The 26,030-nt window shown below is 35.4% G+C and overlaps 1 protein-coding gene across 1 annotated transcript in view; it reads left to right on the top strand.

Annotated features, from left to right (window-relative positions):
• The first annotated feature begins 583 nt into the window (after window positions 1-583).
• The window catches only part of ARHGAP24 (Rho GTPase activating protein 24), a 655,671-nt gene continuing 630,224 nt past the window's right edge, over window positions 584-26,030 (top strand). The window contains exon 1 of the mRNA XM_043572262.1: window positions 584-602. The gene's annotated coding sequence lies outside the window, so the exon portion shown is untranslated. The remainder of the gene's footprint in view (window positions 603-26,030) is intronic.

Below are 26,030 nucleotides of genomic sequence, written 5' to 3'. Positions count from 1 at the left end.
ATAGAATATTTATAAAGTATGTTTTTCATTATGGGGTATGTTTTTGTAGAGTTGGTTGGAGAATATCTTTATAAAGGATATTTTCAGGTTACCAGTTAATCACTTTAGGTCTTGTTTTTTTTTTTAACCAAGGTGCTAAAATCTCTGGGTAACCAGGGTGCGACTTCTCAACCTAACTCTGTGAAATTACTCCTTTACTGTCTCAGTATGCTCAAATGATTGTGAATGGTTTTCTAGGTCTTAGAAAGTCTTTTGGTATTTAAATAATAACATATAACTTAAAAACTATTTTCAAACATACACAAAATCATATTATGTAGCTGATATGGAACTACTTCCCACAAAGTTTTTATATAAATAAATATATATATATTTATGAGAATGATGTTCTGAAACTATGTTTCCAGTAATAGAATGCATAAGACCTAGTTACTGAATGCATAAACTGTGTAAACATATGTATGTGATCTAGTATTGACCCATTAAACCAAACACATTTGTTAAGATTGAATCAGTAGCAGAAAATGTTTCAATATTTTTTTTTTTTCCTTTTTAGAATACTGGTTGAGTTGGGTCTGCTGCTTATAATTCTGAAGGGTAAGGTAAGAACATGAGTTGAATACCTACCATATACCAAGCATCTTATATAAATAGTCTAGTTTAAAATTTATAATAAGCCTAGGTTACTGTCCCATTTTATAGATGAGAAAAGTGAGTATCATAGATGCTTATGCCATAGATCTTATGTTTGTTGTTCAAATTTTCAGAGTTAGTCAGTGATGAAGTCTGGTTTTGAAGCCAGGTATGTTTGAGAATAATTGGTAATAGATTTGGCCCAATAATTGCTCTTTGAACTTTAGCCATTGACCAATTTGATTTGTATACCCAGGTCCCTTTGATGTTGTAGTAAACAAAAGCAACACATTATTGCTGAAAATATATTATTGTTAAAAAGAGTTAACAGGTACCGTAAAGGAGATTATACCATTATTATGTATAACCTGGGTTTATGCAGATTTGTAAAGAATAATTTAACATATGTCTCTTATGTTCTTTTAATTTCTTTTTTCTTTCTTTCCTTTTTAAAAAAAAGTGGCTAAAGACAGATGCTGCTTTTCTTTTTTTTTTTTAAATTTTTTTTTCAACGTTTATTTATTTTTGGGACAGAGAGAGACAGAGCATGAACGGGGGAGGGGCAGAGAGAGAGGGAGACACAGAATTGGAAACAGGCTCCAGGCTCTGAGCCATCAGCCCAGAGCCTGACGCGGGGCTCGAACTCACGGACTGCGAGATCGCGACCTGGCTGAAGTCGGGCGCTTAACCAACTGCGCCACCCAGGCGCCCCCAGATGCTGCTTTTCTTATGAGTGCTTATACATGTATAAAATCTCTAATTAGGTTTTCTTAAATATTAGCAGCTTTTTATCCAGTAGAATTTGTCAAGAAGAAAATAGAACAAAGAATATTTATACCATTCTTCACTTATACATATGAAAAATTGAAAGTAAAAGGTATCTGACCTGATAATGGATGCCTGCTAACATTTTGGAAACTTTTCTAATAGAATGCAAAATTACTAAATGATAGAGAAAAAATATCTTTTGGTGACATGTCTGAAGATGGTAACAGTGCAAATTTTCTTTCTATATAGAAAACAGTTGACATTAATGCAGTATATAATGAACATTTTCAAAAGATGCCAAGTGAATGTAAATTAGCTATAACCACACACAAGGATAAAGCCAGCCCTGAAGTTACAGATGAAAAAACAATCTATTGGATTAACCTTTGTTTCCACAACTATTATAGCCAGGAGGAGAAGGGTCACACTGAATATTAATAATTTATATCTCACCCCCATTTGTAATTAGAAGGTTACCAGCCACCATTCCCCCATTATCTTTCCAAGTGGTACACCATCTTAATATGTCAAATAGAATTTGTAGATGCAGCAGTAAATTAAAAAATAATAAAAATTTAAACTTAAATTAAGATTAAAGAGAGAGAGAGAGAGAGAGAGAGAGAGAGAGAGTGAGCGAGAGAGAGAGAGCTATTTTGACCTGAAGAGGGGAGCTCCAGTGCCAGACCCATTCCCTGGCATTGACCCAGAGACAACAATCCTGGTGGCAGAGCTGTGCTTCATTTAAATATTTTTATTATTTATTTCTCTCTTGAAAATGTATGCTGTGCACATGACATCAACTTCCAAGCATATAAAAAGCCATTCCCAAACATAAACATTTCTTTTATTGTCTTGTTTCTATTTCCCAGAGGCAACACCATTGCAGTTTTTTGAGACTATCCAGATTATATATTTATTTTAAACAACGGAATTTCTGGAATGCTCTGTCATGTATATGTCCCCATGAAACACATTAAGTGCACTTTCCTTTTCTATTCTGCACCTTTGGCTGAAAATTAAAGTTGCCTGGCAATTCTGTCATCGCATGCTTAATATGATATGTAAATTGTTGGCATCTTTGCCCTCTGTGGCCTCAGCTGCCTGAGAACTCCCACAATAGCAGCAGGATGAATGACAGGCCACATCCAGTAGCATGTGTTTAATTTTCAGTGAGCTACCATGAGAAAAAAGAATACGTCTTTGTATTTAATGAAGGTTCAATATGCTTATCCTGGCATTATATTACCTTTCTGGCAGCTAGGTGATTGAAAAAGAAAATATGTGTATTTGTGTGTCTCCTTACACAGTTGTCATGTATGTAGAGAGTGATTGAGGGCTTCTACTTTATGAATTTATGAAAAATTCCTGTGTTCCCTGGGAAGCAGAAATCTGTCTCTACTGTGCCTTTCCACTGTCATCTTGGCGGTGCTATAAATTCTTATCTCCTTATACTGCTTCACTGAAGCATAATTGGCACACAGTAAACACCACATATTTAAAATACTTAATTTGATAAGTTTTGACCTAGGTATAAACAGTGAAACCATCACCACAGTAAAGATGATGAACACATCTGTTACTGCTAAACGTCTCCTGATGCCCTTTGGAATTTCCTCCCTTTTGCCTTCCCCAGCCTATACCCAACGACTACTCTGTTTTCTTGAACTACAAATTAGCTACCATTTTCAAAAACTATACGTAAATGGAGTCATATACTGTATATTCTTTTTCATCTGGGTTCTACTCAGCATAATTATTTTGCATTTCATCCCTGTTGCTGCATGTATCAGTGGTTCACATCTTCTTCCTGTTGTGGAGTACTCCACTGAATAGATGTACTACAATTTGTTCATCCATTCACTTATTTAGGGATGTTTGGGTTGGTTCTAGCTTTTAACTCCTACAAATAAAGCTTCCATGAACAATTATGCTCAGGTCTTTCTATGGTCTTCTTTCATTTTCTTCGGTAAATGCTAAGGAGTAGGATGGGTGAGTCATATGATAGGTGGGTATTTAATTTTTTAGGAGACTGCCAAACTGTTTTTCAAAGTGACTCTACCATTTTACATTCTCAACAACAGTGTATGAGAGTTCTAGTAGCACCACATCTTGCCAACCTTTGATATGTTCAGTGTTTCAGTTTTGATAATTTTAATAGGTATGTAGTGGTAGCTCATTGTGTCTTTAATTTGCATTTTTTCCAATGACATATGATACTGACCATCTTTTCATGTTCTTTTTTGCCATCTGTATCTCTTCCTTGGTGAAGTGTCTGCTCAAACTATTGCTTTAATTAATTAATTCAAATTGTTTTTGTATTTAGTTTTGGAAGTCATATATATTCTAGATACAAGTCCTTAATCCCATATGATTAGCAAATATTTTCTGTATGCAAGTATTTTCTCAACCTATGGTATGTTTTCATTATCTTTACAGTGTCTTTCAAAGAGTAGACATTTTAATTTTTATGAAGTCTAGTTCATCAGTTAAAAAAATATGGGTTATGCCACTAGTGTTATATCTTAGAACTTTTTGCTTAGGTCAAGGTCACAAATACTATCTCCTATGGTTTTTTTTTTAGAAGTTTTTAAATTTAGGTTTTACATTTAAGTTTGTAATAACTTTTGAGTTAATTTTTATATGTGGGGTGAATTTTTGAGCATAGTTTATTGTTTTGCCACTAGTGCTACCCTGTCTTAATTACCGTGGCTTTATACAAATTTTGAAACTCCCAAACCTAAGTCTTCAAACTTTGTTTTTCTTATGTAAAGTTGTTTTAGCTATTTTGGTCCTTTTCATTTGCAAATGAACTTTAGAATCAGTTTATTGATCTTCATAAGTAGGCATGCTATACTTTTGATTAGGATTATATTGAAACTGTAGATCCATTTGGAGAGAATTGACATCTTATCAATATTGAATCTTTTGTTCCATGAACATGGTAAATCCTCCCATTTGTTTAGGTCTTCTTAATTTCTCTTAGCAATACTTTCTAGTTTTCGGTGTATAGGTCTTACATATTTTTAACAGATTTATTTCTAAGCGTTTCTTATTTTTTAGGTTATTGCAAATGGCATTAAAATTTAATATCTGATTGCTCTTTTCTAGTATATAAAAATATAATTGATATTGATGTATTTTTCTTGTATCCTTCAATTTTGCAAAACTCACCAATTAGTCCTAGTAGCTTTCTGTTAGATTCCATAGAATTTTCTACATGGTCATTGTGTCATCTGCAAATAAAGATAGTTTACTTATTACTTTTTAATCTGTATGCCATTTATTTACTTTTCTTGTCTTACCACACGTCCTAGCACCTCTAAGACAAATTTCAATAGAACTAGTGAGAGTGGTCATGCTTGCCTGTTTCTGATCTGAGAAGGAAACATTAACTTCTCCTTCAGTTTTAAAGATATTTTTGTTTTAGTATGACAGTGCTTTAAAGGCAGCACTCCACTGTCTTCCAACTTGTATTTTTTCTAATGAGAAACTTGTAGTCATTTTCATCTTTGTTCCTCTGTGTGTGCTGTGTCTTTTTTCTCTGACTGCTTTTAAAATTTTGTCTTTATCATTATTTTAAGCAATTTGATTTTGATGTGCCTCAATAGTATTTTTTGTTTATTTGTTTCTTGTTTTGGAGGTTAATAGAGATCCTTGGATCTATAAGCTTATAAATATATTTTTAAGTCAAATTTGGACCTTTTTCAGTCATTGGTTCAAATATTGATTGCTTCTGTCTCCACTCTTCTTTAAGGACTCTACTTACAATTACATCATACACTTCATAGGCTGTCTCATAGTTCACTGATGTTCTCTTCATTTGTTTTTGTTTTTGTTTTTATGATTCATTTTTGATGGTTTCTAATGCTATGCCTTCAATTTTACTAATCTTTTCTTCTGTAATGTCCAAATCATTGTTTATTCCATCTAGTGTATTTTTTACCTCAGATATAGTAGTTTTCATCACTAGAAGTTTGATTTGCATCTTTTTTATATCTCCCATGCCATTACTTTTTATAGATGAGGAAACTGAAGCACATAGAAGGTAAGAAATTTGCCCAAGATTCCAGAGCTATTAAGAAGTGGATACCAGGGATACAAATTTAGGCAGCCTGATCCCAAAGACTTCATTTTTAATCAATGTGTATATTCTTTTTTTTAAAAATTTTTTAATGTTTATTATTGACAGAGAGAGAGACAGAGCATGAGTGGGGGAGGGGCAGAGAGAGAGGGAGACACAGAATCTGAAACAGGTTCCAGGCTCTGAGCAGTCAGCACAGAGCCCGACGCGGGGCTCGAACTCACGGACAGCCAAGATCATGACCTGAGCCGAGGTTGGACGCTCAACCGACTGAGCCACCCAGGAGCTCCTCAGTGTGTATATTCTTATTTTAAATGGTATATCACTATCCCATACTATTCTTTTCCAAAGCATTTAGAACGATTGTCACTTAAAAGAACTTAAAAATTGTTATTTTTGTTGTTGTAGTAAACTATCAGCAAGCTGCAAAACTTCCTCAACTTTTAAAACTCAACTTAGATGACAGTTCTTAAAAATCTTCCCGATCCTTCACCACCAATACAGGCATTTCAAGCCTTTGTTCTTCTGTCTATAATGGTATTATAGCATTTTGTAGTTGAATTTTGAATTCAATATTCAGTTGAATATTGAATGGAGGCTAGGTTGTTTGGTGGACTAAGTAAATATTTAGGGCATGTACAGCCTATTTTATGGTCAGTGGTTGAAGTGCTGACAGCAATCAAAGAAGGTCACCAGATACTAGCAAGAAGGATAGATAACGTGACCTCTCAGCATAGGTGATGTACCATGGATAAGGACTGGGCAGTCTTCAAGGGCTACCTTGGCTCCAACAGGCTTCTCGGGTTATTGTATATGGTGACACTACTCCAGAGGGTTCCATTCATGTCAGTATCTATGTGAATAGTAATCCCCTAGAATTGTGGAGTCCATAACCATCACAATGGCATGCAGCTGCTCTTTGAGGTTACCAGGTATATTACGGAATAATATGACTTAAATTGGAACTCCACTGGAGGCAAGGTGGCCTCTGAGTACTAATTCTCCTTTCAACAGGATTCCCTGAGGCCTTGTTACACTGTCTTAGGCTCTACAAACGTATCCTCTCTTGTAACTAACTACTTCTTCCTTTCCTGTTTACTTAATTTCTTCTCTTTCAATCCGGGGATGTTTTTCTTCTGTCTTTGGGACAGTAAATTCAGGTCTAATTCATTGGGTTTCTCCTTTGCCCTGAGTCCCGTCAGAAGTTAGGCTTTTGAAACTTAAAAATATTTATATTTTCTACAGTAAACCAGTTTTCCTTGAAGATTATATACTGCAAGATCAGATTATTGCACAAATGGAGGAGTGAGTCAGAAATACTGGAAAAGTGAGAAGTGTTACTTATTATTTCAAACACATTTGTCTCCCCAAATAGACCATGAACTCCTTAAAGAATTTACCCTCAAGGGTAAGGAACATGTTTTTTATAAACAAAGATATTGGATTTGAGTGCCATACAGATTTGCTGCAAGGTACATTTTCAGTTCTTTCCATTTCTCATTAGTTGCTACTACTTCAGAGGAATTCTGTTCTATTATTGCATTTTGCAGAATTTTACCCCATCCCTGTAAATGTGTTGTGTACCTGGCTAATAATTTATATCCATGCTACAGAAGTGATTTAGTTTATAAGACTAAATTAGTTTCCCTAATTTTAGTAACTATTATATTAATTTTTCTCCTCTAACCCTTATTATAGCTTATAACTATTTAAATTGATTACATTCCATCATGCAAGCCTCTTAGATTCATGTCTCTGAATTTTGAACAGTGGATGACCTATCCCAGTCTTTAATATTAACTATCAGGATCCTCACATTTTTTTGTGTGTGTTAAAATGATCTATTCCATATTTGCCTAGGTATTAGGTAATTATACTTAAAACAATAGAGGCAAAGATTTATTGAGTTGGTATTCATTTTATTTTGTATATCTGGAATTACAATTCATACCTAAAATGTAATTTAGTGTTAATTATGTACAAATTAGAATATGTAAAAATAGTAATTAGTTGCCATCACCTGCTGGCTATAGACACAAATCAACACTTAAAAAAAATCTCACCTGAGCTTGTTATTTGCTTTCTTCTTTTTTTAAAGATTTTTTAAAAGTTTATTTATTTTGAGAGAGACACAGAGCAAGTGGGGGAGGGGCACAGAGAGAGGAGACAGAGGATCTGAAGTGGGCTCTGTGCTGACATCAGAGAGCCCGGTGCCCGGTTTGAACTCATGAACCATGAGGTCATGACCTGAGCTGAAGTCAGATGCTTAACTGATTGAGCCACCCAGACATCCTGAGCTTATTATTTTCAGTGGTAAGAACTATGGATTCACGTGGTGTAGACTTACCTTCTAGTTTCAGTTGTAGAAGTTCGTTTTGTGACTTTGAGCAAATATTTAACTCTTCCAGTTATCTGTTTTCTTGCCTTTATGATGAAGGCATTGGATTGGATCTGTTGTAAGCTCACTGCTTTGCTTGAATGTCAACTCAGGAAAAATTATCCTTTGAAACAAATAAAACAAATTTTATTGATTATGTATTTAATCAGGAAATTCAGTATCTGTAAAAATATATGTACTATTTCTTTTATTATTTCTCTGTGAATAAAGAGTTTCTCTTTTGAATTAAATTTCAGGAACTACATTAAAAAGCTATCATGAAAAAGTGTTGAGACTTCTCAACACTTTAAATGAATTAAAATTTATTTTTGAAATTTCTATATTTTGCCTCTTTACTAGCTTTCTAAACCACTTAACTGAAAATGTGTTGTATCATATCAGGACTCTTGATATTGTATTCTTCAAACCAAGATTTTCCCATTGCAAATGGGAAAAAATCAGCAGTGTTTTTAATCTAAAAAATATTATTCCCCAGGCCTCTTATGTTGGAACATATGATTTTCATCAGCCACTTTTCTTCCTCTTGCCAATGGCCATAGAAGTATTTTATGTTTTATTTATTTAGAAAACAGCCTGTCACATACACATTGCCACCTGCTGTTTTTTTTTTTCTCCTATATTCCACACTGAGCAGATCGTTTCTTACATTGCTTGCCCAGTAATTTCAATCAACATATTCTTCCCTAATAGCCAGACCCAAGGAATAGAGCTGCAAAATATTGATTAACAAGTCATTTCTAAAGGCTGAAAAATAGTAGAATTTGGCCCTCTCCAAGCCCCATTTCTGAGCTCCACCAAAAAGTTAAAAGGGCCAAATGTGGTCTGTGGATTTCAAAATGTGCATCAATATACTCTGTCATTTCTCAGATTCCAATTTTGAGAAAATTGGGGAATAATATTTTGGAAGCTTCAAGTAGTCTGTTACAGGTTGACAGGCCTAACTAGCCCCAGATAAAGAATATCAAGCCAGATTCCTAGAACTCCATTGAATTTGAAAACCCAGATTGACCTAGAAAGGACACAGCTTTCTTCGAATTTGGACCAGTGTTTACATAGGATGGCAAAGTTCAATGGGCTCATACAGAAAAAATTTAAAAACAGACCACAAAAATATCATAACTGTAATAAAATTGCAAACAAAAATTTTCTAACAGTAACTATTGGTCCAAGTAATAATAGTATTTTCATGACAATGGAGTGTCTTAACAGATTTAGCAGAATTTAGAAGTATCGGTCATTAACAAGTTTAAAGTATTATTAAGTAGCTGAGTGCTACAAGGTGAGAAATATTTATTGCTGGTAAATTAAGTTCACATTTATAAAATGCATTACCATTTCATCCTGCTTGAGGCTGATGTGGTAGAGATATGCTATATATTCTCCAAACCTCATTTTATATCTCTCTTAGGCACATAGATAGACTATACTTTCCAGTCTCTCTTTCAGTTGGGAAGCATAGTCACATGATTGAGTTCTGACCAAAGATGTGGGCAAAAATAAAATATGCCCAGTAGAGGCCTGACACAAAGCTCTCTTATCATCCTTCACATCCTTTATCCATTCACACAGCCTTGAAGGAGGATTCAGTGGAAGATTTCAAGGCTGCAGGGAATAATAGAGACATTAGATTGGAAAAGCAAAAACAAAAGTTGTTCTTTGAATTGCTGCAGACTAGAGCCATGGCCACTTTGACATTCTGCTTAGAATTGTAAAGTGAGTAAAAAATTAATTTTTACAGTGTTCAGCCAGAGATTTTGGAATTGTTATTTATGGTAGTTAGCTTACCTTCAGCAATACAACTTATTGGTAGATTTGCCATTCTTCCTAAATATTGTGCCTACCATTCAGAAATCAACTGTGGGTTTTTTTAATGTTTTTATTCATTTATTTATTTACTTAAAAAAATTTTTCAGGGCGCCTGGGTGGCTCAGTCGGTTAAGCATCCGACTCTGGCTCAGGTCATGATCTCATAGTTTGTGAGTTCGAGCCCTGCACTGGGCTCTGTACTGACAGCTCAGATCCTAGAGCTTGCTTCAGATTCTGTATCTCCCTCTCTCTCTGCCCCTCCCTGGCTCATGCTCTGTCTCTCTCTGTCTCTAAAAAAAATGAATAAACGTTAAAAAAAATTTTTTTTGAGAGACAGACAGAGACAGAACATGAGTGGGGGAGGGGCAGAGAGAGGGAGACACAGAATCTGAAGCAGCCTCCAGGCTCTGAGCTGTCAGCACAGAGCCCAATGCGGGGCTCAAATCCTGAGATCATGATCTGAGCTGAAGTCGGATGCTTAACCGACTGAGCCACCCAGGCACTCTTATCTATCTATGTATCTATCTATCTATGTATCTATCTATCTATGTATGTATCTATCTATCATCTATTTTTGAAAGAGAGAGAGAGAGAGAGTGTGAGCAGGGGAGGAGCAAAGAGAGGGAGACAGAGGATCTGAAGCGGGCTCCACACTGACAACATTGAGAGCCAATGTGGGGCCCAAACTCATGAACCATGAAATCATGACCTGAACTGAAATCAAGAGTTAGACACTTAACCAACTGAGCCACCCAGGCAACTCAGAAATCAACTGTGGGTTTTGAAGTTTTGGTTCAACCAACAATGGCAAATAGATTTCACCTCATTGGACAATTATAGGATTGATTGTGGAAAGCTGAGGGGTTAACCTTTGCAGAACTTTGAGGCTATGTTTAAATTCAGTCGGAAAAAAGCCCAGATTCATAGTGATTTTTGTCTTGAGCAAAAAGAGAAGAATGGTGTTCTGGATGCTATATATTTGAAATCTCTGGATAGGACAATTAAGTCTTTAGAAGGCATAGATAATGGAAAATAGTGAGAGAAGCCCAGTTGCAGTCAAAGTTACTTTTCTTAGAATAATCACATAATTTACAACTGAAACTATGTAATTATAGCCCCAACTCTAAATCCTAGCATAGGGCCTGGATCTTAATTTGGTAAATTTTGGGAGAATGAATAAGTAAATAAACAAACAGGAACTAAAGGTATTTGCCTAAGAAGAGGAAATTCTTTTAAAATACGTTGTAAAGAAAGGGTACATATTCACACATGGGTGTCAACTTTTGGATTATTTTTTATGCAACAATTATTGTAACTTGAGCCCCATGAAGACAAAGACTTGTCTGCTTTGGTCAAAGCTGTACAACCTGACACCCCTGGAAGAGTACCTGATACACTGGAGGTGCTCAATTAAATATTGTCGAACTAATCAAATCCAGTTTATATTAATCTTTTTTTTTAACATTTTTATTTATTTTTGAGGGGGGGGGGACAGAGAGAGAGAGAGAGAGGGAGACCAGACTCTGAAGCAAGCTCCAGGCTCTGAGCTGTCAGCACAGAGCCTGATGTGGGGCTCAAACGCAGGAACTGTGAGATCATGACCTGAGCTGAAGTTGATGCTTAACTGACTAAGACACCCAGGCTCCCTGAGTTTGTATTAACCTTATTCTGGCTATGATGTGTTTTCCAGAGGTAAAGGTCTTCCTCTGCTGTGCTTACAGTTGGCAGTACCTGTGTACTTGACACTACAGGTCTTGTAGACAGGCTGTTTAATTAGCTATTTATCCATATCAGAAAAACGTATTCTTCTTTTTTTAAGTTTTATTTATTTATTTATTTATTTATTTATTTATTTATTTATTTATTTAGAAAGGGAGAGAGAGGCAGGCTCGAACCCATGAACTGTGAGATCATGACCTGAGCCTAAATCAAGAGTCGGACGTTTAACCAACTGAGCCACCCAGGCAGGTATTATTCTTAATGTGGAATGGGATTTAGAATCAAATTACAGAAGCTACATCTTGTGCTTCTTAGTCTCTGAAGTAAGTATTCAGTTCTGTAAGCAGAAAAATGAAGTATTTGATAACAACATTATGCAAACACATTACTGGTCCTTCCTGGCAATTTGTGCTTCTGAATTCAATAAATAAAGAAATGTGTAAAAAGTACCAATACACATACTTCCAGTGAGGGTTTGGTTTCCCCATCTGCTTTTTCCACAATTTCTGAAGCATTCTAAATGCACATCAATCATGATATTTTTTCATACTGGAAAAGAGTAAAGAAGGCTCAGTGCTAAAAATAACATGTGGGGATGTGTCATGGGTTTGCAGTCTGTGTAGTTGCCCTGCCTTTGGGTAGTGCTCTTAAAATTCTTAATCACTTTTGACAAGAAACCTCACATTTTTCAATTTATACTGCACCCACAAAGTAGGTACTAGCCCTGATCAGGTGGCATTTTCTAAAACACAACTTCTAGATAACAGGGCATTGCCTGACAATGACCAGGTGCCCAATAACAAAAATTGCTTTTAGAGTAAGCAAATGGGTGAATGAAAATGTTCAATAGCATATCATAAAATACAAATATGTGTATCAAACACTTCAGCAGAAGAGGTTCTTATTCAAACTAGAAAATGAAGGCAGGAAGAGTCAAGAGTAAGAACAGGTCAGTCAAGTTCTTTTCTTTCCAAATCAACAAGAGTAAAAAGCTGAGCATAAGTTCACTGCCTATAAGACAAGTAAAATAATTCATTTCTTATAACAGTAAATTATTATTTTTTAACTTTTGGTATTTTTTATGGAGTATTTCCTACTCAGAAACATTCAAGGGTTTATAGAGGATCCATTGAAAACCATTTTCTATTACCAAATTCAGACAGGCTCCCTTTAATTTCAGTGAATATTATTTCTCTAGTGTCATGATACATTATGCACAGTTACTTGTGATTTTTGATGGAACTTTTTCTCTATGAAGCCCAGTGTTTAAAAAAACATCAGCTTCCTAACCTGCCCAATATTTGGCCACATTTTGGCAGGAAATAAACTCAGAGAGGTTGACATTAGATCAGTAACAGAAGGAAAAGTAACCTCAAGCTTTTCAGTCCAATCTGAGAAATTTAGATTCATCGTGTAGTGTAGATGTGTTATTTGCAACACAATATCATGCATAGTTTTATGCAAATTCTAGTTCATACCAAATAGGTTAAGTGTTGGCATAATCATCTTCCAACACTTTTTACACAGCCATTGAGTGTAGCTCTGATCTAAATGTCATGGATTTGCTTAGGTTGGGATGTGGTCTATTTGATGCTTATTCAGCCATATTGAGAGGCTGATCGTTCTGCCATTGTGGCTTGCCACTGCAGTCCTGGCCATTGATTGAGGTGACTTAGGTAATGAGTTTGGTTATGTTTCATATTTATTGTTTTTGTCTAGCCTAGAAGCCCATTTTTGCAAATGCAACGATTGTGGCTGTATGACTAAATACTAAATTTAGGATTTATATTTAACTTCTCAGTAATTTGCCTGAGACTAAGAAAGGTGTATCTGATTACTTCTGTTAGATGCTAGTTAATAAATTGTATTCTCACTAGAGAGGTATAATTTCTTCTGGAAGAAATAAAAGACTTGATGGCTTGATGGCTAACCTGATAGCAAGTTCCCAGTCCATTTTGGCGCTACTGACAAACATTCTACTTTCAGAAAGTAGCACTTTCAGATTAAGTTGAAATATTGGCATGCAGGATGACACTACTAATTTCATTTTTAATGGAGAAAAAATTAGCTAAAATGGGATATTGATTTGATTTTGAAGCTGTATTTCCTTGCAAGAAGTTGGTCTCATTTATTACAAATTAGAAGCTATTTAGCTGACTGCTATACCTATCAATTTCCTCTCTAATGTTTTTAAAAAAATTAATGAAATATGAATACTACATTTCAAGTTTGTGATACACTTTAATAGGGTCATTAAATATAGGTCTTTTATTTGGAGTTTTTACAAAAATTTTAAAAACTGGCACATGTCTAAAAGTTTTAGAATGTCAATAAAAATTTTCATATGTTATTTTAAAGTATGCATATGTAGTTTTCCTCATTCCTCTTTTATTTATTCATCACTTATATTTATACTCAATAATGCCTAAAAAATGAAATATACAAAAAAATTTAACTTTATTTTTACTTGCATCTGTTTATTGCTCTGTAGATACATTAATTAATGACATTTGTTTCCAAGAGCTAATAGGAGTCATTTTTGTCTCCAATTCTATAGCAAATAGAACAGAAAAAAAAATAGGACTCAGAATCAGAAAAGACAGCAATATGGTGTTATATGAGATTTTGAAGAACTCCCACTGTGGACTGAAACTTCAGGCACTGACCATGTAATGATGCAATCACACTTATTTTATGGGAACAAAGGATAATAATGAAATAAGGAAATTATTCTTAAACAAGGCAGACCAACACAACTTCTCCCTTTCCTATAATGCCTCCAAATGTACTTTAGGGGATACAAATAATAAGTAAATTCTTTTATGAAATTCATTTAATTTTAATTTAATTTAATTTAATTTAATTTAATCTTATTTTATTATTATTTTTTAATTTAAAATCGAGTTAGTTAACTCAAAGTGTAGTATTGGCTTCAGGAGTAGAACCCAGTGATTCATCACTTACATATAATACCCAGTGCTCATCCTAGCCATGAAATTCTTTTTTTAGGAATCCCACTGCTTTACTTTTGATAAGTATGTTTCTCTAATTTGCTTCAGGAGAGATTAGGTCCTTTGCAAAAACTGTTCAAAAGAAACATATAATGTTATCTGTCCGTAGGTCAAGGCCTAGAGGTATTTTATCATGGTGGAGTATATAATTCATTTTTACCAAGGCAAAAATCATACACCAGGGAAAATAACACAAGATTTAATATACTTTTTTGTTCCCAAGCAGGAACTCTGTATTAAAAATTCCCCAGAGATAGTTTAACTAGTCAGGAAATCTCCTTATCATCTAATCCTTAATCAGCAAGCTAGAAACATCAGCCTCAGGGCTCAGAATCATTTTCCTTAAGTGGGCAGAAAGTTCAAGAGGGTATATATGATAACCAAATATTGTTTGAACTTTACTTTTCATAGGAAAGTTACCATATATGAAACACTTTATCAGTTCCGTCTCTTGGTTATCCTGAGATATCCTTCTTACTATTATTTTACAAATCAGATGAGGAGCTCTTCCCTTACCTACAATGTGGAACTTGAGGATGTGGGAGGTTAGGGGGTTGGGGAGCCATAGGCCAAATGGCAGAGGCTGTGGAGAGGTGGGGACTGTTATGACTAAATGGTATAACCCCTGCTACAGCACCCACCTATACAGTATTGGGCAAAGCATAAATCCTCAGTGAAAGGCAAACTTCATTGGGCCTTTGGGGACACATTCAGTAAGTAGCACCCTTCTCCCCAGCCAGGATTGTGAAAAAGTTGAGAAATAAAAGGAAAGAAAAGTAGCAAATAGAGGCATTATATATATATATATATATATATATATATATATATATATATTAACTTATAGAGCTGGGTTGAGCAAGTGGCTTTAGGTTTAGTAGCCAAATGAGCTCAGTAATTGAAGCCCAGATATATTAGATTTCCTGGCCCAATCAAAGAAGCTAAGGACCAGGGCAGACAGAGACTTGGAGGAGGAGCAGAAATCATGCTCTCTATGTATATCTTACTGTCTAGAGAAAGAAGGGTGAGGCTCACTGTGCCCATTCCAGTTTGTTCTTCCAAGATTTATTAATCAGATTTCTGTCTCCACTGGGCTGGATTGAGTAAAAGGTGCGGAAATTCTGGTCCTCTGAATAGGGAAAAATCCTGACGTCAAGAAAACTTGGAGACATTATTCACCTCTAAAATTTATTTATTTATTTTTAAGTTTGCTTATTTTGAGAGAGAGAGATAGAGAGAGAACGCAAGAGAGTGTGTACATGCAAGAGCAGGGGAGGAACAGAGAGAGAGGAAGAGACAGAATCCCAGGCAGGCTCCGAACTGTCAGCACAGAGCCCTATGCAGGGCCCTGATCTCACTAACCATAGGATCATGACCTGAACAGAAATCAAGAGTCAGATGCTTAACCAACTGAGCCATCCAGATGCCCCCTTCTCTAAAATTTATTTATAAAGGGAGGCAGGAGTCAGAACTGTCTATGACATGATAGGCTTTGGATCTCATAGGAAAGATGGTGGGTATTTATTAAGGAATTTTAATAATGGAGGTAAAAGAAACAATTGACTTTTAGAAAGCTCATTCTAGAATGGCATACACCGTAGGCGATAAATGGGGATAGGGTTTGGGGAAGAGAACAGGTTTGGAAAGCAGGAAGCTCATTTAGGAGGCTTTCCCCATATTAGCTAGAATTATGACCACAAATGTTGCTAAAAGATTAAGAAAAGTATGCTTATTTGATGTACCACAATTGTAACCACAGATAGTGGAATTCATCAAAAATCAACTTCTACAGAGGCACCTGGGTGGCTCAGTTGGTTAAGTGTCCAACTCTTGGTTTTAGCTCAGGTCATTAACTCACAGTTCATGAGTTCAAGCCCCGTGTTGGGCTCTGCACTGGAGGTGTGGACCCTGCTTAGGATTCTCTCTCTTTTCCTCTCTCTCTGCGTCTCCCCTGCTCACTCTCTCTCTCAAAATAAATAAATAAACTTAAAAAAAAATAAACTCCTACAATTCATTGTGATTTTTAACCTATGCTCTCTTTTGTTGTAAGTATAGATTAATGTCAAAGTATGCTATTTCTAGGACAGTTTCAGTTCTCTGAATAGACATAGCTAAAGAAAGAAAAATGATCCAATGTACTTCAAAATACTGTATGAATGACTGAAAGGGGCCAAGACAAAAAGCATTGATGCAGCAAATATTTTTAATCCTTGCTTTGAAAGGTGTAGAGAGTTGACACCTGAATTTCCTGTGCTTTCATCTGATGTGATTCTTAGAGTGATGTTCTTTGTATAGAGTCCTCAATGTAGTTATTGCCTGTGATCATGACGCCTATCAGCAGAGATTGATGGGACCCTCATGCTGGATACATTAAATACATGTAAATTATTTATTTTTCCTAGAGAAAGCATTCCAAATTATTATTATTTCTTTGTTTATTAATACATAATTGTTCTCTTCTATCTTTTTTGAGAGAGAGAGAGAAAGAATGTGAGCATGCTTGCACATGTGTGAGTGGGGAAGGGCAGAGGCAGAGAGAGAATCTCAAGCAGGGTCTATGCTCAATATGGAGCTCAGTGCAGGGCTTGATCTCACAAGGGTGCGATCATGATTTGAGCCAAAATCTGGTGTCAGATGCCTAACTGACTGAGCCACCCAGGTGCCACATGTAATTGTTATTTCATTAAAAATATTCTCTTTAAAAATTCAAGCTGTATTGCAAAGAATAAAGAAGAAATTAAAGTAAAAAAAAAGTGCTCAAATTTTCACAACCAAAAAATAACGAAAATTTAATAACATCATTTCAAACCTCTCTCTCTCCATATATACAGATATATTTTTAAAGGTAATCTTAGAAAAATAAATGGATGATGCTATACATTCAGTTTTGAAGCATTACATTTAACTTTAATTACATTTAACAAAAGTACAATCCTCTTAGATAAAAAGGAATTGCTGAATTATCTGAAGCAAAAGGCTTCAGATGAATGTTTCTCTAGGACACAAGAGATTGATTGGGTATTTAAATATCTCCCTAAAGCTAAAGAATAATTAAAGTTAGAGTAGTCATTTATTCCTTTGTTTGTTGATATTTAATTCCATGTTTCTACTTTAGATAGTACCATGAAAGTGAAGAAACTAATTGGCAAATTCACATTTTCTTCTACTTCCTTGCTTAGGCTTATATGTATCTTGCGTTTTCTTCCTGAATCCTTTATGATTTGTTTTTTAATCCTTGTAATTTTATAACTTTCCCTAAATATAGTATCTTAAAGTTGCTAATTTTGCATCAGATTTTTATATCAAATTTTCCAGGGACACATCTTAATTTTGGTGACTGTCTACTTTTCTCACATGCTTCCTGGTGAGCCACTTCAATCTTCAGTTTTAATTTTTATTTCAATAATGTTTTCTTCTGTGATACTTTTAAATTTTTTTCTGTTCCACTTGCTTTGTTTTCTACATTACAAACACGGATTATACATCAGATCACTTTATCTCTTTCTTATCAGTAATCTTTATAATTAGTTTTATTTTGTGTGATATTTTTATGCTTAGTTTCTGCTTCTAGCTTTTTTTCTTTTCTTTCAATTTTTGGGCACCATCAGCTCAATTTTTCATCTTAAAAGGGATATTATACTTTTATTTCTAAATCATTTTGAATTATGTAAAAATTAGTGAATGATTTGTCTGAACTCTCCTTCTCTGTATGGATTTTTCATGGCTCTCTCTTAGTTTTGAAGCTTTTGTGTAGAGGTCCCGGAGGAATTCCTTTCTGTTTATATTACTCACTTTTTAAAGATTTGAGTACAGTTTACACACAATGTAACATTAGTCTTAGGTGTACAACTTAACGATTTGCACTGGATGCAAATCGGGTTGGGGGTTCCCTTTATTACCTTGTCTCTATCTCTCTTGCTGTTCCATTGGTATTCTCACTATCTTTGGTTGTTCCGTAGCTGTACTGTCAGCCCTCAGTTCTTCAGGAGGAATTGTTCTATTAACAGGTGTAATTTGGTATGTTCCATGGAAGAGGTGAGTTCAGTCTTCCTATGTCACCCTCTTGAAACAGATCCTCTCTACTCACTTTTGATGAGACCAGTTATTTGCCGAAAACAAAAATAATGAAGGAAGATGTGGAGGAAGTGGGTGCCAGAGAGATACATGCATTTAAAAATGAGACTTTTGTGCTGTTCTTTGACCAAAAGAGGAATTTGGTTGTCTCTCCTATTCTGTGAGTGTGACCCATGGTTCACACATCTCTTGTCTGTCTCCTGGGTTCCACCTTGTATACGATGTTGTCCACAAGCAGTTTTTAAAATGAACATATTTTTTTTGGATTTGGAGAAGCCACAAATGAGCTTTTTTTATAAGTTGTTCTTAACTCTTAATTTCAAACACACACATAAAATCAGACAACAATTGCATTGTGGTTTGTGAGAGGGTTGGATGGAAGAAATAGTGGCAGCTGGGAAAGACTTCAACGTATTTCCTAATTGTCGTATTTATAAATGTGTATTCCTCCAAATTGCTACAAGGACATTTTTTTTCCTCCCCCTCAGTTTAGGGGTAAAAAAACCCCCAAAAACCTTTAATGCTGACTGAAGACAGACTGTGATGTGGATGCTTATTTGTCCTTTCCAGGGCCTGATTTCTGGCCTTGTGTAATGTGTAGTTAATGAAGTCACACATCTGAGACCAGCAGTGCCTAGCAACCACTTGCCTTTAATTCCCAGAGAGCCTAGCATTCCCAGAGCTGGCAAGGCAAACTAATAATGGCCTGCTGTAGATTCACTTTTACCGAGTTCATCAGGACCTTGATTGACATCTTGAAGGAGGTGAGAGGGAGCCAGAGATCCCAAGAGGTGAAAACTGGGATTGCCTTTCACTGCTCTGCAGGAAAGTTTCTCCTCCAAAATGGTCAGGTTACCACAGAGTTGTCATGACTATCAAAACTCCCTTTAAAAGTGAGCTGTTTGGGGAGGTCCCATTCTTCTGTTTAACATTCTTTTCTCTCATTTCTATAATTACCATTTAAATTTTGTAAAAATGTCATCAGAGAAGCAATATGCTGTAAGATTAAAAGGTAGAGAGTGACTTCTCCAGGAAATGGTTATTGACGACTTCATGAGGAAGGGAAATTTATTTTTGTTTCTTGCTAATAAAAACAATACGTGTCTTTGTGGAAAATTTTGTCGATACTAGAATGTATAAAGAACAAAATAACATTCATTCAACATCTCATTCTTTAGAAGTACATGCTTTAATATTTTGCTATGTTTCTGCTCAGCCTTTTTCTGTGGGCATGTATCTTATACATTGAAATTAAAGTGTCTGTACAGTTTTGTAATCTGCTGGCTTTTTCATCAAACATTATATCATAAAAATCTTCCCACATTTTATTTTTTAAGAAACATAATTTTTAATCTCTGAATTATGCTCTGGAATAAATGTACATATCACAGTTTATTTGATTTCCCTATTGTTGGATGTTTATGTTGCTCCTAGTTTTTTTTTTTTGGAATTATAAATAACACTGCAATAAAATAAAAATAAAAAATTGGAGAGGCATAAATATTTACTTGAGCTTTGTATTTTTTTCCTGAAGGCAGATTTTGGACTTACTGGCTCAAGGAGTATGAATATTTTAAGCCATTCTAGCAAATATTTATTATTAGGGCCTGACACACATTTATTCCAACTTTCTACCTTGTCTTTGTGATTTAGCATTTGGTACTAGAAGGATTTGCATGTTCCTAAAATGTCATTGGACTTACATATATTAGGCATTTCATTGGTACTATTTAGAGTTGTGTGTGTGTGTGTGTATGTGCATAAGTGTGGATGTATGTGTTTGCGCATGTAATGACGAAACCAGTGTTTGTCAAACTGTTTTCCATGAAGCATTAGTTCTATGAAGTATTAAAGCATGTGCTGAGGGGCAAATGGTTTACGTTCATTAAATGCTGGTCCACCTGCTGTTTATGTTTGCTCTGCCTAATTACTCACCCATGGATAACCCAGCCCCAAATGAGCACCAATAAATTGTATGGAAGTGAACACCCCCTTTCTGTGCTTTATTGCCTGCAAACAACTGTGCATGGGGCTGGAGACCTGAAATATTGGTCTTTCTAATAGGGAATCTTTTTCAGTCTAAGGAAAGTCAGGTGGCAAACAAAAGTTGTGATGCTCTCTGATTTACCTAGTGTGGAAAGAGAAATGGGATGAAAACAAATATGTTTGAAGGCTGCTTAACTCTTTCAGGGCACAGAGAGGCATGTGGCCCACTGAGATTAGCTGAATGAAATCTCAAGGGCCCGGGGCCTCACAGTGACATACGTAGTGTGTCAGTGTGTGTTCCTCATATTTCTTTTCACGTATTTCCTAAAAAATTCTTGGTTCCACCTACGGTAAACCAGATATTAATCAGTGCTTTTGCAATTATGTTTTCCCACATAATAGAAGGGATTTTCATTTTAAACAGACAAGGGAGAAGATCAAGGATGCTGTCATTATTTAGAGGAGTTTTTTGTCAACTGGTAATATTTTTACTTCTTTTCAGTTGCCCAGAATGGTGCACTTGTATATGTTTTGATGTAAGCATATCTTAGTTTTTATTACAGTTCAGAGAAGGTGGCTATTGGCAGAGAAGGTAAGAGAAGATGGCTGTTGGCAGCTATAATATTCTTGTTTCTTTCCTCAGGGGACTGGTTGGAGGCATTATACTTGGTTATTTACAAAAATCTTACGGGTAGTGGCTGCCAAGAAATTAAAGATATAATTATTTAGAAAACCTATTAAATACTTGTGACACATATTGTTTTACACTTCCTCAAAAGCAAAGATGACTATTTACTAAATAATTTAAAATAATACCCTTATTAAAAGCACCATAAAAATCAATCAGACCTTTGTTTTAACCAGCAACTCTCCTTATGTATTTATAATACATTTGCATTAGCTATAGAAACCAAAAAAAAAAAAAAATTCTTTTTTTTTTCCTTTGCCAAATTGGTTCCAAAGCTCCAGCATTAGGAAATAACAACAGGGTTAGTAGATGTTCCATAAAAAGGAAAACTGTAGTTGAGGTAGTGTAAAGTTCTCAGAGAAAACTTGTAGGAAAGGAAATTATGCACAATATTTTACTAGCTTCTTGTCTTTACAGGGGATGAGATTTCTCTCCTTTATATTTTTAAATTTTTTAAAAGTTTTTTAAAAGTTTATTCATTTTGAGAGAGATAGAGAAAGGTAGCAAGGGAGGGGCAGAGAGAGAGGGAGAGAGAGAACTGTCATCATGGAGACTGACGTGGGGATCAAACCCATGAAATGTGAAATCATGACCTGAGCTGAAACCAAGAGTCCGACGCTTAACTGACTGAGCCACCCAGGCAACCCAAGATTTGTTTCCTTAAATTCCCACTCTTTGATCCTAGTTCTACTCTTTGGAGCTACATGGAATATGTCCAATCTTCCCCCAGAAGTAGCCCTCCACTGATTTGAGAACAGTCATCATGATTTTCAAGAACGTGTCACATTGTCACAATTGCATATACATGTATGCACATATGCATGTATGCCCATGCACTTCTAATACCATGTACACATTGATATAAAATTTGTCATGTATATTGTATTCATAAGTTTTGTTAGCACTGCATGCTATTAGACAAATGATATCATTTTGGATAATTATTACTAGAAGTATTTTGTATGCCTTTGTCAAATCTTCCCTTTTCCCTTTTGTCCCTTCTCAGTCATTAAGAGGACATAGATGTATTCTACACATGTTTCCATTCATTTCTGTGAGTCAAGGTGTAGTTAGAGGAGTCAGGAATAGAAATTTTTCTTAAAAAATTTTTTTTTAATGTTTATTTTTGAGAGAGAGAGAAAGACAGCGTGAACAGGGGAGGAGCAGAGAGACAGGGAGACACAGAATCAGAAGCAGGCTCCAGGCTCTGAGCTATCAGCGCAGAGCCTGATGTGGGGCTCAAACTCACAAATCGCAAGATGGTGACCTGGGCCAAAGTCGGACGCTCAATTGACTGAGCCACCCAAGCGCCCCAGGAATAGAAATTTTTCTAATTCTCTGATGGCCCCTAGAAACCAAACTGTTAACTCTTCTTTCCTGTCCTTGAGAGACTTCTTGACTCATCAAATCTTTTTAGAATCTGAAGACTGGTATTCAGTCTTCAGATAACTGGTATTCAGTTATTTCCTTCATTGACTTTATGTTTAGAAATGTCTGAATATGAAGCTTAGAGGTAAATTACAAGGCACACTTCACAAATCCTCCTACAGATGTGGGCAGTTCAGTTACCAGAGATTCAGGCAAGAACTACTGATTATTTTGGGGAAGCCCAGCCCCGTCAAATTGGGCACAACTCTTTTCTTACTCACCTGCTGCTCCCATTTGATTGTATTAAACCTGTATAAAAGTTTCAGACCTCTCTGGATTTCATAAGACTGCCACTGGTTCTGATTTTTAGGACAGGCAGTTTTTGAAGGAAGTTTCAGCTCCTAACAACTCTTTGAAGTTAAATAATACATGGAAGGCACAGGAATTGTTTTTGAATAATTTATGTGATAATATTCAAAAGGAAGAAGGTCATTTGCATCAGAAATAGAGGTCAATGATAGCTCAAAACGTCTGCAAATTTAAAAATTATTAAGAAATTACCAAGAGAAGACATTTACATTCTTAGAAGTGTAACTTAGAGAATCAATTGTGTTGGGGTCAATTTTATGTGATTATAATTATCACTATCATCTTATAAGTTACTCAAATGTACAAAAAATTGAGAAGGCTGGGTATGTACCCTGACTTAAAAGAAAAAGGATCTTTATGTAACATCAATTTTGACTTCCTTACCAACTCTTGGATATGTAGTTATTAGTGGTAAGCTAATTCTCCTCACTCGTGGGACCAACTCTTGGATATATAGTCATTAGTGGTAAGCTAATTCTCCTCACTTGTGGGATCTGTGAAGGGAGCCCTCAAGGTAACTTGACTTTGCTCCTGGATGTCTGGGAATTGTGGCAGAGACAGTTGAAAAAAGATTAACATCATGGATCATACAACCAGACTGCTTGAATTCAGATCCTGGTTCAGTCACTTATTAGTTACAAGTTTTTGGGCAATTAACTTAGCCTTGCATTCATCTATAAACTAGAGCTAATAATTGTGCCTATTTCATAGGATTTTTTTATGAGGAGTAAATAAGTTAATATTTGTAAGCTACTTGGAACATTGCCCATGGTTAGTGCTATATAGGTATTTATAAAATAAGATAAAATAATAAAATAAAATGAAAAGACTGGCAATCTTCTCTGTCTGAAAAAGACTTGGGTGTAATGACCTGCAGTTTCCACATGTTTAATAAAGACTTTTTCTTTAGTTTTGGAGTTAAGTCACCAGGTGTGATTTTGTGTTACAACTTAGCTCTCACCTACCAGGTTATATCTCCTAGATAAAGTTCTCTAGGTCCATCATTACATCTAGAAAGAGACTGACACAGAAGGGGTTTGATGTATGGTGCTCAAGTTTCCCATTTTCACAGTCGTGGAGAGCTAAGGTCTGGCCTACAGGCACCAGGATATGTCTTTGACGACTAAATAATAACTTAATATTTATTAAATATATTCTGGGAAAAAGATTTTTGGTGCTGATATCCAATCTGATTATTTTTTAACTGATTATTTGACTAAATCAAGGAACTAAATTGGCTTGGTTTTTCTGGATAATGTGTAGAGAGCTAATCTCAGAGAATGAGTTATAATCAGTCCAGTAACAGTGTTGGAAATAGATTTAAGAAATTTTGAAATTAAATCCTGTCTTGAATTTCTTTCTTATTTTTTAAAGTTTAATTATTTTAGAGAGAGAGAGAGAGAGAGAGAGAGAGAGAGAGAGAGAGAGAGAAAATATGAGTGGGGGAGGGGCAGAGAGAGAGGGGGGCAGAGTATCCAAAGGGAGCTCTGTGCTGACAGCAACAAGCCCGGTGTGGGACCCAAACCCATGAACTGTGAGATAATGACCTGAGCTGAAGTCAGATGCTCAACTGACTGAGCCACCCAGGTGCCCCTCATGTCTTGAATTTCTTGAGTATTGGTTCCACTTTTGGGTTTGGGAATTTATAATTATTTAGATCTATAATAAAAATACAGATATAACCTTTTAGGAAGATATGGACAGAATCTGAAGGGAAATGTATACTATGAGGCTGAGGCAGTGGGAAAACCTATTAGAGATCTTGAATACTTAGCATTTTCTACATAATACATTGCCTTTAAATTATATTGACCCTCAAAGTTATATGCTCTTTGAGGAGTTTTCCATAGTAATGATGATATAAGCTTCTTTATCACTACTTTGCAAGTAAAGAATTTTTTTTCTACCTCAGAAGGTCTAAATAGCTCCATGGGAATCAAGTGTATTTTATCAGCCCTGAAAAGTACCATATTCAAGAGAAACGAGTAACATCAGGGAGGAAAACAAAACAAAATAAAACAAAGCAAACAAGCAAACAAACAAACAAAAAAGCCCACAATATAACTTCACTTACACCAAAAATAAAGCGATCATAAACAAGTTGAAGACTCATGAAATTCAATGTATTAAACTTTATTGTGTTCTTGTTATTCACAATAACTTTACAAGGAATGGAATATATAATAATTAACAAATGAACAAGAATTAATAAATTATAGCTCTGGCCCTGGGAAAAATATCTTCTAATACAACCAGGGAGGCTGGCATACAAAATTAACAGTGTCTTGTGACATATTCTGTAAGAGAACTGTAAACCAGGGACCAGGAGAAACAGAAAGCCACGTTAGGCTTTACAGGGGAGACACCCATGAGCTGGGTGACGTATGTCAAGAATAGTTAGAAAAAGAGAAGAATATGTACAAATAATAGAGATGGAATGAACACTGAGCATTTGTGAAATGGGGATTGGCTTAGTTTTTAGGGAAGGCAGAGGTTGGGAGGGTAATTGACGGTGTGGCTGGTAAGGTAGGATGAGGTTAGGGTATAAATGGCCATGTATTGCCAGACATAGGATTTTGGAACTTATTCTATAGGCAATGAGAGGGCCACAGAAGTTTCTTATCACGTAAGAATTTATGTTGCTAAAAGAAAACTCTAGCTTTAGAGAATTAACTGGCATTTTCCCTATGATGTCTCTCAGCCATTTAAGGTATGCATGCTTGTGTTAGTAAATTGTTTTTCATGTTTAAACTGCCAAAAATAATGATAGCATATTTTTTTAATATTGCATTTTAAAAAGATCATTAAAGATCATTTTACACATTTGCAAATACAGTAAAACTTTGGATTGTGAGTAACTTGTTCTGTGAGTGTTCCTCAAGGTGAGCAAACATTCTAATAAATTTTAACTTGGTAAACAAGTGATGTATTGAAATATGAGTAGTGAATATCATGTGATCACAACTGAGCCAGTGGCTCTTCTCTCTCTCTCTCTCTCTCTCTCTCTCTTGCTCACTTGCTGCAGAATTGTGAGTGATTGTCAAAGCAATGTCATATTTCCATGCATTCATTAAAAGGAGGCAAAAACAAGTGTTATTGGATAGGTTCCTTGTTCAAGGTGCATGAAAAGAA

Source organism: Prionailurus bengalensis, chromosome B1, assembly GCF_016509475.1.
Source record: "Prionailurus bengalensis isolate Pbe53 chromosome B1, Fcat_Pben_1.1_paternal_pri, whole genome shotgun sequence".
In the NCBI taxonomy this organism is placed as follows: Eukaryota; Metazoa; Chordata; class Mammalia; order Carnivora; family Felidae; genus Prionailurus; species Prionailurus bengalensis.
The sequence above is the reverse complement of the archived record's forward strand: the minus strand, read 5'-3'. Positions and strand labels throughout refer to the sequence as shown.